The 19,597-nt window shown below is 45.4% G+C and overlaps 2 long non-coding RNA genes across 3 annotated transcripts in view; both read right to left on the reverse strand.

The window, feature by feature from the left end:
• Positions 1 to 19,481, reverse strand: part of LOC309377427 — a 54,439-nt gene extending 34,958 nt beyond the window's left edge. For both annotated transcript variants that reach the window (XR_014171559.1, XR_014171560.1), the window contains exon 1: positions 19,379 to 19,481. This is a non-coding gene — a long non-coding RNA (uncharacterized lncRNA). The remainder of the gene's footprint in view (positions 1 to 19,378) is intronic.
• On the reverse strand, positions 12,316 to 14,727 carry LOC309377466. Its single transcript, XR_014171601.1, has 2 exons — positions 13,996 to 14,727; positions 12,316 to 13,955 (listed from the first exon to the last, which is right to left on the reverse strand). It is a non-coding gene; the product is annotated as an uncharacterized lncRNA (long non-coding RNA).
• Positions 19,482 to 19,597: the final 116 nt, after the last annotated feature.

Consider the following 19,597-nt stretch of genomic DNA (forward strand, 5'->3'; position numbering starts at 1 on the left):
GGGGTATAGATGCCATGCATAATAAGGCAAAGAGATATAAGTTTTAAAAATGAAACTGTCTTTCTCTCAGCAATCAAACACCATAGAAAAGTTGATAATTTCTATAGGCTTATCAGAGAGGCTTTAATAATATGGCTATCTCTTTTTTTGTAAAAAAAGAAATTAACTTAATGTTCAAGTTCAGCCCCAGCAGTGTGGATGCCAATTATAGGGTAGTTATTTCAGGCTGAAATGTCTTATTTGTACTCACAGCTTGTTAGCAACATAATTCGAGAACAGATGTCTCAGCAGAACAGATGAGCACAGTGGGCTTTCAGATTACATATATATTTATTTAATGTGGCTTCTTTCCCGCTTGACAATCATCTCGACTCTTTTCCAATGTATTTGAATAAACTCTGTCTCAGCATGGAGGAAGAAATTAAATGTCACCTTTGAAGTGTTTTTGAAGTACTGGGGTCAATTCTCTTAAAACAAGATGAAGATGACAGTGCTGTGCTAATCATATGGATATATTATTCTTGCTTGTTTAAATTACTACATCCAATTTTCATTTGACACATTAAACCAAAAAGGTTATATATTATTGTACTGCATGGCATTTTAAACAGAAACAACAGACCTGCCCTTTCCTCCTACTAGATATTTTTATTTTAAGCCAGTTTGACATTTGGCCTACATAGGTATAAGAATGGAATATTCTGAGTACTAGCATTCATTAAGTAATACTGAGCATTGCATCGTTTTGGGTACCTTAGTGGAGATGGGAGTTGGAAGCAGTGAACCTTAGAAGTTCTGTGTATGTCTCTACCTGTTTGTTTACTTCCAGTCATAGCTAGATCTCTCCTCAAGGAAAGCCTAGCTAGATCTCCCTTCAAGGAAAGTTTAGGTGAACATATGAATTTTAAGCGAACACCTTATTACCAATACTGCAACTGCTTGGCTGACATTCACTGGAAGTTCATTCCAAAGGGCAGGTGCCACCACATTAAAAGCCCTGGTTTTGGCAGACATAAGACAAACCTTGGGACCATATAGCATTAGTAGGAGTATCACTCATGGAGATCTAAGTGACCAGCTGGGTCACAAGTAGTGCTGAGGGACTGCCGCTCTGCCCTGTTTGTTTTACTTTATGGGGTTATTATGCAAGGTTTGATCCTGTCCACCATGCTTTTTAACGTCTACATGAAAGTGCTGGGAGAGATTGGGCCCTGGTGATTTGGGATGAGGAACTGTCAGTATGCTGGTGGCATCCAGCTGTCTTTCACCTTTCTCCAGAGGTGGGTGAGGCTATGCAAGGTCTCAACAAGTGAACTAAGATAAAGGTGAAGAAACTAAAGTTCATTAACTACTAACAAAGTAAACTGTTAACAAAGTTTTATAAGAAGAAAATAGGAAAGTGGCACACCAATCCAAGGCAGAAAGAAAGGGTGAACACTCTACAAACTCCTCACTATTTCTGGTCACATCCAGCTCATGGAGACTGGGTCAATTGCTAGCATTGCTGGTTAAAGGAGTCTTGATGCCCTAGAGAAGACCTCTTGGTTTGAATGACAGAGGTTAAAGCCCCTCCCTATGTTCATACATTATTATGAATGGATGAGCTGCACCCTTAGATAAATTGCACAGAAACACCCATCACAGGAGACCATTATCTCATTATGTGATCCCATGATGTTATATGAATAAAACAACCATGCAGGTTGATTTAACGGGCTGTTCCTGAGGAGCTGATTGAGTGGGAAAGATGCATGTGATTACTTCATTTTTTATTTTTACTTTGATAGTGGTTACTTAATTTCATGTGCTTGCTTCATTTGTGCACATTTCCCAGGGGCTTGGGTTGCACCTATATCAGTGTATACAAATGGATAGTTATATAGCAGCAGCATCATCAACCTTTTATTCGACCGTCAGTCAGAAAAAAGTACATTTGTTAATACACAGTTAAACATCCAGGAAGATTTTAGAGCTTAGCCAACACTAAAATGGGCTAAACAGATAGCCCCATATCAATACAGTCAATTATAGTCTTGCGACGCTTAAAAGCTAAAAAAAGAAATTTGGCCACCAAGGAAGGTATAACTCTAGTGACATTATTCAGCAAGTGTAAAACCTGGTTTTCTCCGGGTAGGAAGCTAAATTGACATAGGAGTGGATCTATAAAATTGTGTCTAAGCTCTGCATAAGAAGGGCAAGTCAAGAGAATGTGTTCGGTGGACTCAACCACACCCATGGCACAATGACAGGTTCTCTGGGCGTATGGTACTCCCCTGTGCCTTCCCCATAATATTGCAGAGTCAAGGACATTTAATCTAGCCGCTGTAAGAAGTCTGTGGTATTCAACATAGTGGATTTCTGCAAGGTAGGGGGCTGGTATGGTCCGATAAATCTGGTCCCCTAGGAACATCCCTGGTTTTACCTGGGCTATGTCCTCTTGTCTGGCAATGTCACTCAGTCTCCGGGAGATGACAGCTCTAGCTTGATTGTACGTCATAGACTCAAAGTAAAGGTGAGACGATCCGCAGGATTATATAGCAGCACAAGCAGTAATAATCAGTGCATTTTTACTGCTAGGGAGCAGGAGACATATGTGCTTCTGGAATTCTTCTGCCACAGGCAGTTATTTGAAACTCCCATTGTTCTAGTTGACAGGGAATTTCATTAGTGCGAGCAGTTTCTGAGCTCTGGGCACAACACTGCGCCTAAGATTTCATATTAAAACTGCAGAGTGGAAGGAAAGGAGGACCTTTTTTTGCCTCCCCCCTTCCAGCTACTCTCTGAAGACTGGAGAAGAGACCCTCTTAAGAATATTAGAAAGGTGGGCAGGGGAAGGACCAGACCACGTGGGAAATGAAGATAATATTTTAGCTGCAATTCATTTTCAGCTTTGTATTCTTGTTCTGAAAAAAGCGTGCCTAGACATTCCGTTGTTGCGCCCATAACCTAGGTTTAAGGTGCCGTTTAGCTCCTGGCTTTCATATCTCAGTTTCTAACACTGGCCACAGATACCAAAGTAATTTATGTCCCTTGGCTTGGATGGATGCCATTTGTTGCTGTGTTGCTGTGCTTTGGGCACCAAAATATCTTAGGCCAGCCCTGGCAAAGACTCTCTGAGTTCTGAGCAAGACAAACTCTGCTTTTTCCTTTTTGTGTGAACTACTGTATTGGAGCAGGTGAACTGTGTGGCTTCTGTTTACATGCTGTTCTCCATCTAAACATCGCAGGAATTGTGAAATGTAACCAGGCCACAGAAAAAGTTGGAAAGCCCTTAAGTGCCTCTGGGCTAAGAGTTCATACAAGGAAGCTTTCACCTCTCTCTCCCTCTCTCTTTCTTTCTTTCTCTCTCTCTCCAGTGATTACAGTCTAGCTCTGTATGTTCTTATTCAAGACTTCTTGTGTAATTCCCTCCTGGGAATCAGAGCATTTTGGCTATTGACTGCGTTGTTTTTGTAAAAAGCTGCTTCTGTGTGCACAACAGATGCTTTCTTTTTAACATCTGCTGTAAAGTGAATTTTCAAAGGAGCAAATACCTTCAAATCAGCAGTGTGTCACATAACCTGCTACTAATAATGGCACGAGAAGGTATACGCCATACTTCGCTCACATTATCTGACCTGTTATTTCTCCTTAGTGCTCAGCTCCTAGCAGTCTGTATGCAAAATTTTTGTACTTTGTTAGAAGCATAACCTCCCATAATGCACTGCGTGTTGTTGCACCTTCTCAGCCAATATGTCTTGAAGTTATATTTGCATCATTGCCTTAAATTTGCCATAGGGCCAAACTGAATGTTATGCTCCATGTGTGGGTGGCTGCTGCTGAAAACTGCAGCCGTGTGTGTCTTGGTCCTCCCATCATCATGGATAATATAACTTGGGACACAATTATAGAATACTCTTTAGTTCCTCACCCTGCTCCACATAATTGGCTGCCACTGCTGGGAAACATGGAAAGCTGTTACCTGAAGACAGGGGTAGTTTGCACAAGACATTTCAGAAATGGGTGGGTGGGTGAGAAGAAGGTATGCAGGTGCAATTTCTGCCAATTTGCATTTAGCATGGAAAGGTGATAGTGCCAAAGAGTGTAAGTATTTTTTTAAAAAATTTCATTAAAGATTTTCTTGAATTACAAAAGTACATACAGTGTCTCTGTTTTCTGTTCATAGAACCTTTTCAACAGATCTGTTACATTCTATGGGAGATATTCTTTGTTATAGACAATATAAGATTGGGGAAGCAGAGAGGAGGCGAGAGAGAGCGAAAAAGAACCTACCCACATGACCGCTGACACAAAAACCTTGCACATGCACTGTGTAAAAGAGTATGACTAATTGTTGGATAAAAAAGTAAAGGGACCCTTGACCATTAGGTCCAGTCGTGGCCGACTCTGGGGTTTTGGCGCTTATCTCGCTTTACTGGCTGAGGGAGCCGGCGTACAGCTTCTGGGTCATGTGGCCACAGGACTAAGCCGCTTCTGGCGAACCAGAGCAGCGCATGGAAATGATGTTTACCTTCCCGCTGGAGCGGTACTTATCTATCTACTTGCACTTTGATGTCCTTTCGAACTGCTAGGTTGGCAGGAACTGGGACCAAGCAACGGGAGCTCACCCCATCGCAGGGATTCGAACTGCTGACCTTCTGATCGGCAAGCCCTAGGCTCTGTGGTTTAACCCACAGAGCCACTCGTGTTGGATAGAGCCTCTGTATTTGAGCTCCCACTGTGTTTTACAATCCACAAGACAGTGACAGACACTCTCCTACCAGAAATTGTAGGCAGGGGAAGGCGAAAAGGCGCCTGGTATCAGCTTACCTCTTGCTCCCCTCCCCTAAATATCTGTGCCAGGGGTCAGCAACCTTTTTCAGCTGTGGGCCGGTCCACTGTCCCTCAGACCATGTGGTGGGCCGGACTATATTTTTTTTTTGGGGGGGAATGAACTAATTCCTATGCCCCACAAATAACCTAGATATGCATTTTAAATAAAAGCACACATTCTACTTATGTAAAAACACCAGGCAGGCCCCACAAATAACCCAGAGATACGTTTTAAATAAAAGGACACCTTCTACCATGTAAAAACATGCTGATTCCTGGACTGTCCGCAGGCCAGATTGAGAAGGTGATTGAGCCGCATCTGGCCCCCAGGCCTTAGGTTGCCTACCCCTGATCTATGCCCCCATGGAGAGCAGCTGCCAGATATTAGCCCGTCCTTGGAGCAGCAGGTTTAGCAGTCTCAAAGCAGAAGTGACTCACCACCAGAGGAGAGGTAAGTAAGAGGAAAGCAGAGGCAGTCTGAATAAGCAAGGCACTGCTCCCTTCATGGGATTCTAAAATAGGCGTGGGAAATCCGAATACCCCTTTAAATAAGGAAGCATGTGTAATGTGGAAATCAAGTCAACTGACACGAGTGTTTGGAAGTTTGGGCATGCTTCATTTCATTTCATGCATGGCATTTAGCTTCTTCAAATGAGGCTTTGACCTATAAAACTATTGGGAGGCAAATGTAGAAGCCTCATGTATTTAAAAAAGTGATACATTGTATAACATTTAAAAAAGCCATCCTTACTCTACAATTTAATTAAAGCATCTATTCTGAGTCTCAGAATCCAATTATTGTAGATATAAATGCACAAAGCAACTCAGTTAGCTGCTTGAAGAATGAGGCCGGTCAGTCTCAGACAATATAATTAGTGTTTCCTTATTCCTCAGCGACTTAACGTACCAACTAGTAAACTTCCATAAAAGCAGGGAGCGTGAGTCACTCATTTTCAAACCGTTCCTCTTCTTATTAGAGTCATAATTTCTAGTGCAAAATAAAGGGTATAATTAAAGGCACCCATTTTATTAAAAACATTTGAACTTTATTAATGCTCTTAACCCTTCAAGATAGTTTTGCGGAAATTGAAAAATCAGATTACGAAGGAAGGAAACAAATTGCTGCATTAGAAAAATAAGGAATTACATTCATAGCTGCAGTAGGAAGCATGTGTCATGCGACTGTGAGAGTCAGGATTCATTAATCTGTCACAGTGCTAGACAAGACTCTGGCAACCCAGAAAGGTACCACTTATTGAAATGCTCTAGTTCAATAAGTCAACACAACTTATTGAAGTCAATATGAGGCCAACAGAACTCACCAGCATGGTGACCAAACAGAGCAGGGTGGGAACCTGTGGCCCTCCAAGTATTGCTAGACTCCAACTCCCATTGCCAGACCTCAGGAGGTCCTTGGCATGGGACTGTCCCACCCCCTCTCTCACACAGTGGCTACTGTTTCTCTTCTCTTCTCACGGCCTAGGACCCTCGTACCTACGGGACCGCCTCACGGAGAGCCTCAAGGTCCATAAATAGCAACACCCTAGTGGTCCCAGGCCCTAAGGAAGTTAGATTAGCTTCAACCAGTGCCAGGGCCTTTTCAACACTGGCTCCGGCCTGGTGGAAGGCTCTGCCTCATGAGACCAGGGCCCTGCAGGATCTGATTTCTTTCCGCAGGGCCTGTAAGACAGAGTTGTTCTGCCTGGCCTTTGGCTTGGAGCCAATTTGATTCCCTCCCCCTCTTTCTTTTCCCTTTCTCCTCCTGTGATGAGGCTGCATTTTAATATTTCAATATTTTAATGTTGTATTTTAATCTTGTTTTTAAGTTGTATTCATTCAACTTGTTTTTATTATTGCTTGTTAGCTGCCCTGAGCCCGGCCTTGGCTGGGGAGGGTGGGGTAGAAATAAAAATTATTCTTATTATTCTTATTCTTTTGTTTTTTTAACAGCAGAAACGCATATTTCTGTCTATAGTTGAACCCCGACTATAGATCTATAGATGGATCAGCCTCTGCGGCCACAGCAGGTGCTGTGATTCTCCAGTGGTTTGACTTCATTTCCATAGGTGCGCTCCATTGTCTTTTGAGACAGACCAGGACATTGTATGTTGGGCAAATTAGACAGGCAGTCGGCCACTACAGAGGTTCACTCTTTTTCAACAGTGGCCCACCATGTGCTCACTGCTAAAACAGCCACCCAGGAGTGAGGGCTGCAGGAAGGCCAATGCAGTCAGGTCAAGCTGACAAGGGGCCTTCTGAGCTGTCAGTAGCTGGCCTGGCCGACGGCTGGTACAGAGCTTGCTCTCAGATAAAGAACCTCCTCCTTCTAAAGTGGGAAGTCTTGAAATTTTCCCTGGTCATGACTGACTATGTGCTGTGCTAAAAGTCTAAAAGTTCCTATGTTGTAATGGTTGAAAGACAGACACCTGTCCAAGACAAAACTATCATGGGCTCTTCTGTTAGGAGCAGCAGGTATCAAATCAAATCAAATTTTATTAAACGGTCACAGACCAGATTGACGTCATGACTGACATATTTTAGTCATTGCTTTCCAACTGGGAAATCCATCAAACTCTGAAGCCTCCCGTACATACAAAGTAGTCAGAAGCCAATCTATGCACTTGGAACACTGACTTGAAACCAAGGAGCCTCTTCAAGATGCCACAGAAGTTTGCAAAATTAATTGGATCAGAGATTCTACATTCCAGTGGGCAGAGCTGAAAGGGGGCAGCTGAGAAGCAATACAGTTATTAAATAATAAGTGTACATGTTGCAAAAAAGAAAATCATGATTTTGATTTTATTATGCTTTAATGCAGCACTCAAAACTGCAGCGATTTTATATAGCATCTCAAAAGAGAAAAGGAAAACTAGATATACAAAAATTAAATCGTAAGTGGGAAACATTCTTACCATACAGAAAGCACTGAAAATTGTCAGCCTTAATCAGAAGGCAAAAGCTTGGCTCTAAGTATGATTTAATATACTGTATTGAGCTCCCGTTGCTCAGTCCCTGCTCCTGCCAACCTAGCAGTTCGAAAGTACGTCAAAGTGCAAGTACTGTAGATAAATAGGTACCGCTCCGGCGGGAAGGTAAACGCCGTTTCTGTGCGCTGCTCTGGTTCGCCAGAAGCGGCTTAGTCATGCTGGCCACACGACCTGGAAGCTGTACGCCGGCTCCCTCGGCCAGTAAAGCGAGATGAGCGCCGCAACCCCAGAGTTGGCCACGACTGGACCTAATGGTCAGAGGTCCCTTTACCTTTACGTGTTTTCAAAACTCTAGCATGTTTACAAGACTAACCTTTTTTGGAACTGCCTTGCCAGAAATGGAGGAATCTCTGTTGAATTCCAGGAATGAGGCGGCACATAAACTAAAACACTTCACTGTTGCTTAGACCAGTGCTTTCAGCATGCTTTCACATTTATTTCTCCTAATAGTTTAAGTATTATAGAAAGAAGGAAAATTATTTACTAACTTAACCAATAAAACAGGCTCTAACAGACGACAAAAACAGTTGCCTGGTTGCAGAGGTTTCCTATTAAATACTATGAATATCCATGTTTGCTTGATACTAAATCCAACTGAATTCAGTGTGGGACTAGGAAGCATGTTTAGAGTTGCAGCTTTTGAGTGGCTGTGAATATTCTTAACAACTAGAGGCAAAGGCAGCACATATGGGATGTGTTTCCTCTCCCCACACTTGTTCAGAATATCCAAAGCCACAATCTGGAGCAATCATGGTAAACACCATATGGCCAAAAGCTCTGGCCAGTTTCAGCTTCTGGAGATGTGCTTAGCATATCTTTTCAGATAGGCACACGCCCTTCAAACAACAAAGATATGCTCTGTGAATGATGGAACTGTGAGTTTTCTTTGTTGTATGAAGCAGCACTTTCAAAATACTGATTCCTCTTGCTGAGTCGTACGGTTGCCAGGGGATAATTCACATGTCATGAGGCTACACAACTGCTTGTTGTTGTTTTATAGCAGGCTCATCCAACTCCCGAGAGACTGTGATCCACTCCCAGTATTAAAAAAAACTGGCAGTGATCTACACATTGTCAGTGACAATGCACCCATGAAATCTCTCACCACTTTTTTTAATAGAATATTTATTAAGATTTTCAATAATAATACAATGAAAAATAAAAAGAAAAAATAACAAAAATACAAAAATAAAAATAATTTCTTCCAATCTTCTTCCGCTGACTCTTCTCACTGGTCTCGGATTCTGCCAGTCATTTCTGCCAATCCCATATACAGTGGTGCCCCGCTAGACGAATGCCTCGCAAGACGAAAAACCCGCAAGACGAAAGGGTTTTTCGGTTTTTGCGACGCTTCGCTAGACGATTTTCCCTATGGGCTTGCATCGCAAGACGAAAGCCCATAGGGAAATCTCGGGGACCTTTTTTTAAATGCTGGCGGTGGGGAGCAAAGCCTTCCCCCCCCTCCGGACTTCAGAAGAGGTCCAGGAAGGCCGGCGGGGGCGAAAGGCTTTGCTCCCCACCGCCAGCATTTTAAAAGCGGTCCGGGATAGCAGGGAAGCGCTTCCCGCTATCCCGGACGGCTTTTGAAGGCAGGCAGGGGGGGCAAAGACTTTTGCCCCCCCTGCCTGCCTAACCGGGGGCTTTTAAATCGCCCCGGGACTGTCCGGGGCGATTTAAAAGCCCCCGGACGGCTTTTGAAGCCTCCCCCCCCGCCCGGCTTCGGGGCATCATCCCGATGCCGGGCGGTGGGGCAGGAACGCCTCCCCCAGCCGCCCGGCATCGGGGCATCGTCCCGATGCCGGGCGGTGGGGCAGGAACGCCTCCCCCAGCCGCCCGGCTTCCGGGCATCGTCCCGATGCCGGGCGGTGGGGCAGGAACGCCTCCCCCAGCCGCCCGGCATCGGAACGATGTCCCGAAGCCGGGCGGCCGGGCGGGAAAGCCTCCCCCCCGCCCGGCTTCGGGGCATCGTCCCGATGCCGGGCGGTGGGGCAGGAACGCCTCCCCCAGCCGCCCGGCATCGGAACGATGTCCCGAAGCCGGGCGGCCGGGCGGGAAAGCCTCCCCCCCCCGCCCGGCTTCGGGGCATCGTCCCGATGCCGGGCGGTGGGGCAGGAACGCCTCCCCCCCCGCCCGGCTTCGGGGCATCGTCCCGATGCCGGGCGGTGGGGCAGGAAAGCCTCCCCCAGCCGCCCGGCATCGGAACGATGTCCCGAAGCCGGGCGGCCGGGCGGGAAAGCCTCCCCCCCCGCCCGGCTTCGGGGCATCGTCCCGATGCCGGGCGGTGGGGCAGGAAAGCCTCCCCCCCCCGCCCGGCTTCGGGGCATCGTCCCGATGCCGGGCGGTGGGGCAGGAACGCCTCCCCCCCCGCCCAGCTTCGGGGCATCGTCCCGATGCCGGGCGGTGGGGCAGGAAAGCCTCCCCCAGCCGCCCGGCATCGGAACGATGTCCCGAAGCCGGGCGGCCGGGCGGGAAAGCCTCCCCCCCCCGCCCGGCTTCGGGGCATCGTCCCGATGCCGGGCGGTGGGGCAGGAAAGCCTCCCCCAGCCGCCCGGCATCGGGGCATCGTCCCGATGCTGGGCGGTGGGGCAGGAACGCCTCCCCCAGCCGCCCGGCATCGGGGCATCGTCCCGATGCCGGGCGGTGGGGCAGGAAAGCCTCCCCCAGCCGCCCGGCATCGGAACGATGTCCCGAAGCCGGGCGGCCGGGCGGGAAAGCCTTTGTCCCCCCTGCCTGCCTTCCCAGGGGCTTTTAAATCGCCCCGGACAGCGGAGAAGTCCTCCGCTGTCCCGGGCGATTTTAAAATGCCGCCCGCCAGAAGAGGTCGGGGGAAGGCTTTTTCCATAGGAACGCATTAATTGATTTTCAATGCATTCCTATGGAAAACCGTGCATCGCAAGACGAAAAACTCGCAAGACGAAGAGACTTGCGGAACGAATTAATTTCGTCTTGCGAGGCACCACTGTAGTCCATCACCTTCATCTGCCATTCTTCCAGAGTGGGTAGGTCTTCCAGTACTTTGCAATAAGTATTCTTGCTGCTGTTGTGGCATACATAAAGAAAGTTCTATCCTTCTTTGGCACCAATTGGCCGACCATGCCCAGGAGAAAGGCCTCTGGTTTCTTCAGGAAGGTATATTTAAATACCTTTTCCATTTCATTGTAGATCATCTACAAAAGAAATCTCTCACCACTTTAGTGTACGTCACAATATAGTGCCCAAATGGGTATCCAGGATGCTGCCATATAGGCATTCTGTTTATAAGAACCAGCCTGGATGATCTAGGATAATCTCTTGGTTTTTTTTAATACATAATATTTCCTCTAAAACAGCTGTTGGAACCCCTACATTGTATTGGGACCACTGCACTGGAGAAGATGAAATTTAACCCATTTCTTCCACAACTTTCCCCAGATATAAATCCCACACAGGTGTTTAGGGAAAACATATGGATACAAAGAGGATGAGATGGTTGGACAGTGTTCTCGAAGCTACCGACATGAGTCTGACCAAACTGCGGGAGGCAGTGGAAGACAGGAGTGCTCTGGTCCATGGGGTCACGAAGAGTCGAACACGACTAAACAACAAATCTGGCCTGTGTGAAAAATATATCATCCTAAGAGGTGCCAAAGCCAAAAATACTTTTAGAAAAATCCACACACCTATCAAGTGATGCAGGCAAGAGTGTAGGACTTGGTTAGAATCCTGGGTATATTTCCCCCCACTTTGTGCCACTTGCTTCAAAGTAATTGTGGGAACATTCAAAGAACAGGTTATTATTACAAACTGTGCTATGCTATTCTCTTGTACCAAGTGAAGAGGGATAGATCTCTTCCTAATGTTTTGTACTATAGACAGCTAGTTCAGGGTAAAAATTAGGTGGCTCCTTAATGTCTTCAAATACCCTATGCAGTTGGTAGTTATCAAAATATGCTTTATGGACTGCTACTAGATTTGCTATCATATCTGTACACAAATGCACACTAACCTATAACTTAACATATGTATTCTAATTCGAAGAATACTCATCTTGGGATCTTTACTGGATACAAATGTGTACACACGGGGAAAAAACATGCATTGGCTATGATTGCTTACTCTGGGGCATTTAGCACTGACCAATAAGAACAAAATATAAGGGTGCTTACTCTGCGAGGCCAGCTCTTTACAAAAGAGTAATGGGGTTTAGGGATAAGATCATATGGTGATGGTCCACACTGATTTAGAAGCATTATCTTTTACAGCTTGAAACACCAGTAAAGATACATACAGAGAAGAATGGGTTTATAAACCACCCACATGTTATTTGGACCATATGCTTAACTGCTATTTTATAGAGAAGAGATAACAGAGGTGGGGCATGGCCTTATATGGAATTATGAGGTGGCATCTTAGAGACTTGACTTTGCTGTGAGGAAAGTGGAAGAGCCAGGAAGAGAAAAAGTTACATGCAAGGTAACAGGTTTTTTTCTTTCTCTAGAGTGCCTGAAAGTGGACAAGATGATGAGAATAAAGAAAATTTTATTTATGAAAATATTTATTTACCCCTATATCATAAAAATATATATCAAAGCAGTTTAAAGCAGTAAAACCATAAAACCATGCAATAAAACAATCAACATGTTTAAAATATCATGGGAAAGGTTACATTTACTTTTCCCATGGTAGAGGGAAATCAGGTAGAAAAAAGGCTTGGATTATTATTATTATTTAGCATAACCTAGAAGTGCCATGGGGCCAGGAGTTCACGATGGAGTTGGTTGTGACTTTTTTGTTTGTTTGTTTCCTTGGGGGCTAGCATCCCCAATCATTCATTATTTTATTTGTAAGGCGTCTTTCCATAGTTTAAAAAAGGCTCAAGGCAGCTTACAACATGAAAAAATACATAATTACAAACATAACAAAAGTAATTGTAAACAATAAATAAAACACATCAAAAAGTACACAACCAACCGATTTCCACATAAATATTAATCCGATCTAAAAATAAAGATACAAAAAATTAATATCAATAATGGCAGCAACCTCCCTCTAAATAATACCCCAGCGCAAGAGTCAGTTCAGCAGCCTTAGTTTTTGTAGCTGGAGTCAGTCAGGACCCTGCCTTCCCAGGCCAGGTGGGAAAAGGCAAGCAAGACACAGAGCAGCGCATCCAGGACTCCCAGCCTTTCACAAATACCTACAGGACCTATTAGATCATGCCCCAGAACCACTGAGAAGCAAGCAAAAATGCCTGCTTCCCTGTAATTAGTCTCACTTTATTTTATATGGGGTTCTTTAGAACCCTTTTAATATGGTGAAAAAGATTTTCCCTGAGGGAATGTAAGTGGCAAGTGCCTTTCTGCTGAGATGAGAACAGACTATTCCTGAAGAGACAATGGAGGACGAGGAGTTCTGAACACGGGGAAGGAGGAGACAAGGAGGGATCTAGCTAAGATTTAAGGAAGGAGAAAGAAGATATGTCAGCTACCATGGGTCATCATTGAGGGAGGGGTAAGGTGTCTGGAAAAGAATGGGATGCACCTCCAAAATATCAAAGTGCCGGGAGAGGGGAGAAGGATTTCTTGGTGGCAGCCCCTAAATTATTGAACTCCTTTGCTATTCAAATGTGTCTAGCGTCCTCTTTTCACATCTACTTCAGTATACTGATGTACCCTTTTACTGAGTCCTTTGACAGTTTCAGCTTTTTGTTGTTGAATCTATACTGTTTTGTTTTGGTTGGGACTGTTTTACTTGTTTTTATGATTGCATCTTTTGTATTTGTTTTTATATCCATATGATTATATTGCCTGTAATCTGCCTTGGCCTGTATTGTGAAGGGCAGGTAAGAAATCTTATTTAAAAAGTATTTAAAATACTACAGCTAGATAGATAGGGGAGGGGAGCAGGTAAGGTTCACAGCTCTTGAAATGTAAGATTGCATTTGGACATTAGCCATCCTCCAGCTCCCATTCATTCTAACTCCTTATCAAGCATTGGCCTCCTTCCTTCAACTTTGTCTGATTCGGTGACATATCACCTATTTCAGAAGAGATAAGGAAAGTTATCTGGCTGAACTGAATAGTTACAAAGAACCAAGTAGAAAAGTCAGCATTCATCACCAAAACCCCCTGAAGAAGAAAAACTTGCTAAAGATAGAATCTATGCAACCAGGAACAACTTGGACTAGGAGAGGAAATGCAAAGGAGGAAACTGAAACTACTAATGATGCCAAGTGGTAACAACATAACAACTCTGCAAATAACAGAATCAAAGCAGGTATGTAAACACTTTTTCATTTCAGTTCTTAAGAGGAGAATCCAAATGGTAAACATGAGATTATTTGCAACCACAATGACCTCACCATGAGATCTTCCAATACTATATTGATAAATACTATAATGATAAAACTTCCAAAACACTACACCTTCCGGTTCAGAGGTTGGTTATTTCATGGCCATGGAAGAATGAAATGAGCTCAAGTGATTAAGAGCTCTTAATCAAAAACAGGGAAATGCATTTAATGTATAGCTATAGTTACAGTTGCACGGTTTGTAGAACAGGCATGCAAATCTTGTTAGCATCATTATCCCTTCAATTGTCGCAATATCCATGCGATGAAAGAAGATCAGTAAAATGTATTATTTCCTGTGAGTTGCATAGCCATTATAAATGTTCTGTCCTGTTCCAACACTTCTTTGTGAAATAAGTTTTGCCTTATTCACTAGTAGAATGCATGTTTAACCAACATGTTGCTTTGGGTTCATTAAGATGACACTGGATCATAAACACATGGATAGTCTTTTTTTATTAAAAAAACTTTAATTCAGTCAGTGTACAGCATGGTGACAATCAGGTGGCAAGGTGAGTTAGCTCTATGAGACTGTGGAGTGAAAATGTGTCATAGTCTCAGGTTTATGGTAACTTCTCAAACCAGTATCCTAGGGCAGGAATCACCCTTCTCCACTGGTGTTGTAGAACTATGACTCCTATAGTTCATAGGTTCATAGTTCATTAACCTCTAGATGTTATGAACTATAGTTCATAGTTCTATAACCTCTAGATGTTGTAGAACTATGGCTCCTATAACCTATAGTTCACCTATAGCTCCTTGAGGCTGATGGGAGTAAGGTGCAAAGGTTCCCAACCACTGTCCTAAGATACAAAGCTTCTGACCATTTCCTGTTAACGTCCCCAAAGCAGGAAAGAAACAACAGCCTGCAGACTGTTACTATTTCATAGGGAGGATTAAAGTGCACACCAATAAATTTAGGTTTGTGTGATCAATGTGGATTGTGGTGCTCTAATGCAACAAACCCACCTAAAAGCCCTAAACAAACCAGACTTTTTGAAGTAAGTGGTTGAAAGAATACACTAAAAAGTGTGGGATTAACAATCGATTATCAAGAAGATCTGTAACCTCTGCACAAACAAATCAGGACGAATGCTTGTTCAATAAGGAGCAGGCATCATATAACTTCCACCCAAGCCTTGTGAAAACAAATCAGGATGAATGTTCAAATAAACAGGTTGTCTGGAAGCCACCCAGGATTCAGTAGCGATAGGCGGAGTTAGAAACTGAGATACGAAAGCTAGGAGCTAAATGGCACCTTAAACCTAGGTTATGGGCACAACAACGGAATGTCTGAATGGGCTTTTTATAACAAGAATACAAAGCTGAAAATGAATGAACTGCAGCTAAAATATTGCATTCAGTTTTCACATGGTCTAGTCCTTCCTCTGCCCACCTTTCTAATATTCTTAAGAGGGTCTCTTCTCCAGTCTTCAGAGAGTAGCTGGAAGTGGGGAAGCAGAAAAAGGCCCTCCCTTTCTTCCACTCTGCAGTTTTAATTTGAAATCTTGGGTGCAGTACTGCAGCCAGAGCTTAGAAACTGCTCACACTAATGACATTCCCTGTTGAAAATGCACCTAGAACAATGGGAGTTTTGAACACTGGAGTCAGGATAATGCTAACATGTTGACCAGTGGGCCTCCATTGGCTCAGGGCTGAAGTTACCCTCATTTGCTTTGGTCTGAAGTTCCCAAGGCTGCAGAATTCTGGATTTCACCAGCATCTATCACTAACAAAAGGTTGTCATATCTTTTCCTCACCAGGTCTGAACTTACGCTGGGCAAAGGTTCTGATACACAGTGTCCCTGTCAAGAACAATGAAACTGCCGATGAAGAGGGGAGGTTGCTACAGCAGCAGACTATGCGATGAAAAAAACACAGGGTCATTGAAAGACACAACCATTCCAGTTGATGGATGGGTATTAATGTTTTGCATGCATTGTAGATGTTTACGGGTATCTTTTGCCATGCTTAAATGGGTGCCAAGAGTGGTTGCAGCAGAGGGCCCTGGAATGATATTCACCAGCAGTGAACATGAGGGCAACACTTACAGATTTTTTAAAAAAGCATACTAAGTTGTAATTTTCTTCTTTGTTTCTGCACGAATTCTTGTATTTCAGTATCACTTTAGGTCAGACATGTGGCTTCTCATTTGTTAAAAGGATTATTCATGAAGCTGTCAGGTGTCTGGGTCACAGAAAACACAGCAGGCAATCAAATCAGAGACACGGCAGTGTTGTCTACAAAGGCAGCACTTCATTTCCCCACATCTCCTCCCCACTCTTCCATGAATGTCAAGTTTTTTAACCAAGGGAATGGCAGCAATTCACTGATATGAGAGAAATCAAAGGGTTGCATATGAGGCAAGGTTCAAACTATATTCCTCACTGGCCCTACTCTCTGGGGTAAGAGGCAGATTTAGTCTCTGTGTCCCAGATTGTAGCCATTGAGAACCAAGCCTGCTTCTATCCTTAAATGCTCCACGTCAGGGATGGGGAATCTGTGGACCTCTGGCTGTGGTTGGGTTGCATCTCCCATCATCTCTGATCATGCTGAAATGTCCAACAACATCCAGAGCACCACAGGTTCCCTCCTTCCTTGCTGCAGCATTAGATTTGGGGCAGTGTAGAAGTCCCCCCCCCCACAGGGTGCTGAGCTGGTGCCAAATTGATAAGATCCATAACTGAGAAGATACATTTGGGGGGGCCAAATTTTTGCCTCACTCATATTACCAAAGCCCACTCCTGCCTGCTATATATAAGCAGTCTAGGTTCTGTTTCTCTTACTTTCTCTCACACAGATATCTTAATGAAATCCACTATTCAGAATCTGGGACGAAAGTGCTTTCCTTTAAACTGGTCCCCAGTTCTGCATCAAATTTCATGCCCTCTTATTCCTCTCAAAGTCTGTAAGTACGTTTCAGCTCAGTTTACTGCAGCAGGAAACATGTAATTCTGTAGGAGTAGCTAAGGTGATCTGGTGCCTTTCAGAACACCAATACTAACAGCACAATTTTATGCATGTTTGCTGTTCCATTTAACAGGGTTTACTCCCTGGCCTATTACATGCAGTTAGGATGCTGCAATCTCAATCAGAATTGCTAAATGCAAGCCCCAATGAACACAGTGGGACTTGCTTCCAAGTAAACCTGAACAGCAGTAGTTCCCAACTGGTGGTCTATGGACCCCAGGAGGTCTGCACAACCCACTCATGGGGTCTGTGGCACCATTAACATAACAAAAACTACCATAGAGATATCAACATTTTCAAAAATGGGGGGCCATGGCTTGACTTTTGAAAAAAAACAACAACCAAGGGGTCTGCAGTACTTAGCTAACTGGGAACCACTGCTGTACAGGATTCTGTTGCACTGCTGCAATATAGCAAAGATATAGGATTGGTTTTTAGTGGATTTACAGGTAACTATGATAGACTGTAATCTAAAGGCATATTTTGCATGAGGGGTGGTCTAGGAATATTTGTAAAAATAAAATCAACTTACTGCATCATATTGCTTAAATATAATAAAAATGGACAACATTCAGCCCAATGAGGGCCAAGCACATAGGGGTTCACTCACAGGTGAGAGACCAAATGTAGAGCCACAAGAAAAATCCCTCTCACAAACCTATGGGTATCAGGCATGGTGCTTGCCTTAGCTCCACCGCACGCCTAGGTGTCACAATTTCCCACAGCGCTCCTCATGTAGAATTGCCAGCAGAGGCACTGTGTGCTATAGTGTTCAGTGTGAGGGACTAGGCCCTGGGGGTATGTGTGTGTGGAGACCAGGGTTCAAATCCCCACAGGGCCGTGAACCTCACTGGATGACCAGGCCCTGGTTCATGTGTCTCAGCCTAAATGTTGTGGGCAGGCCTTTTCCCCCTAGCCGGAACTCACCTCTCAGGTGGGCTCTGTAATGCGAGGGAATGAAGGAAGCATTCATGGTGAGTTCTGGCACCAATTTTTTTATAGAAAAATAGCACTGGTTGTGAGGGATTAAATCACGAGGGGGAGAAGCTGGAGCTCCTTGGAGAAAAAGGAGGGATGCAAACCAGTAATACGTAATGGCGGCTTGGCAAGCTAGTCCCACGGCAACCCAGTGAGGCAGGGCAGCTTGCCGGCCCACAGGGCCATCTTTACCCAGGGGTGCAGGAGTGTGGGGCACCAGGGTGCCAAATTCTGGGGGGTGCCCATGCCTGCCACTGAAGTCACCTAAGGTCTTACCTATCTAGGTAAAGGGACCCCTGACCATTAGGTCCAGTCGTGACCGACTCTGGGGTTGCGACGTTCATCTCGCTTTATTGGCCGAGGGAGCCGGCGTACAGCTTCCGGGTCATGGGGCCAGCATGACTAAGCCACTTCTGGCGAACCAGAGCAGTGCACGGAAATGCCGATTACCTTCCCGCCGGAGCGGTACCTATTTATCTACTTGCACTTTGACGTGCTTTTGAACTGCTAGGTTAGCAGGAGCAGGGACTGAGCAACGGGAGCTCACCCCGTTGTGGGGATTCGAACCGCCGACCTTCTGATTGGCAAAGTCCTAGGCTCTGTGGTTTAACCCACAGCGCCACCCGCATCCCTCTTAACTATCTACCTGTTATGAAATAATAAATAATTTTGATCAAGCTAGAAAAACAAAATACCTAGGTATCACCGAAATGTATGCCTACTGTTTCACTAAAGGACTTTCAACTTTGTGCAGCCATTTACCAAAGACCTGCCGCGCCAGCGCTTGACATTCACAACTGTGGTGCTTGTCAGACTCAAATGATGGCGCTTGTCATTCTCAACGGCGGAGTTAACTAAATTTGGGGACGCTGGGCGGATCTTTGCACCCCAGTGGCTAATATGCTAAAGACAGCCTTGCTGGCCCACCCATGAGGCATGATGAGGTGACTGCCTCAGGTGGCAGGACCCACTGGGACAACAGATCTCGATGTCACGCTTCCTCACCCCTCCCTGATTTAGAATCTTCCCTTCCCCTGATTCCCTGGCAGGGAGCGAGGGCGCAATGGTTGGGTCCGCCTCAGGTGCCCAAATGCCTTGGGTCTGGCCTCCCTGGGTCTGTCCTGGCTCGCCTCCTGCCCCCAAAGTCTGTTGCCCTTGCCTTCGGTTTCCCTCCCCGGCGCGCCCTTGGCGTCCCCCTCCGCCCCCCGCAGCCTCCCCGGCTGCCTCTTCGCATTCCTCTCGCGCGCCATTCCGCCTGCGTCGTCGTGCCGAAGGGGACCTTTTTTCTCTCGCGCGCTCTCACCTGCTCGTTAAGCGCCAGAGCCGCCTTCGCCTCTCTATTCCCCCCCCTCCCCATCTTCTCAGCAGAAGCTTCCGCGCCCCCTCGCGCCAGCGGAGAGGCGCTAAGAAGGGAGAGCCGGGGCAGAGAGAGGAGGAATGAGCCCGGCCGCCGAGGGGAGCCTCGCAGCCCCCGACGTCGCCCGAGTTAAGCGCCGCCTCCTCCTCTTTCTCCCCGGGCAGG

Source organism: Podarcis melisellensis (genome assembly GCF_964234715.1).
Source record: "Podarcis melisellensis genome assembly, chromosome: 9".
NCBI classification, from domain to species: domain Eukaryota; kingdom Metazoa; phylum Chordata; class Lepidosauria; order Squamata; family Lacertidae; genus Podarcis; species Podarcis melisellensis.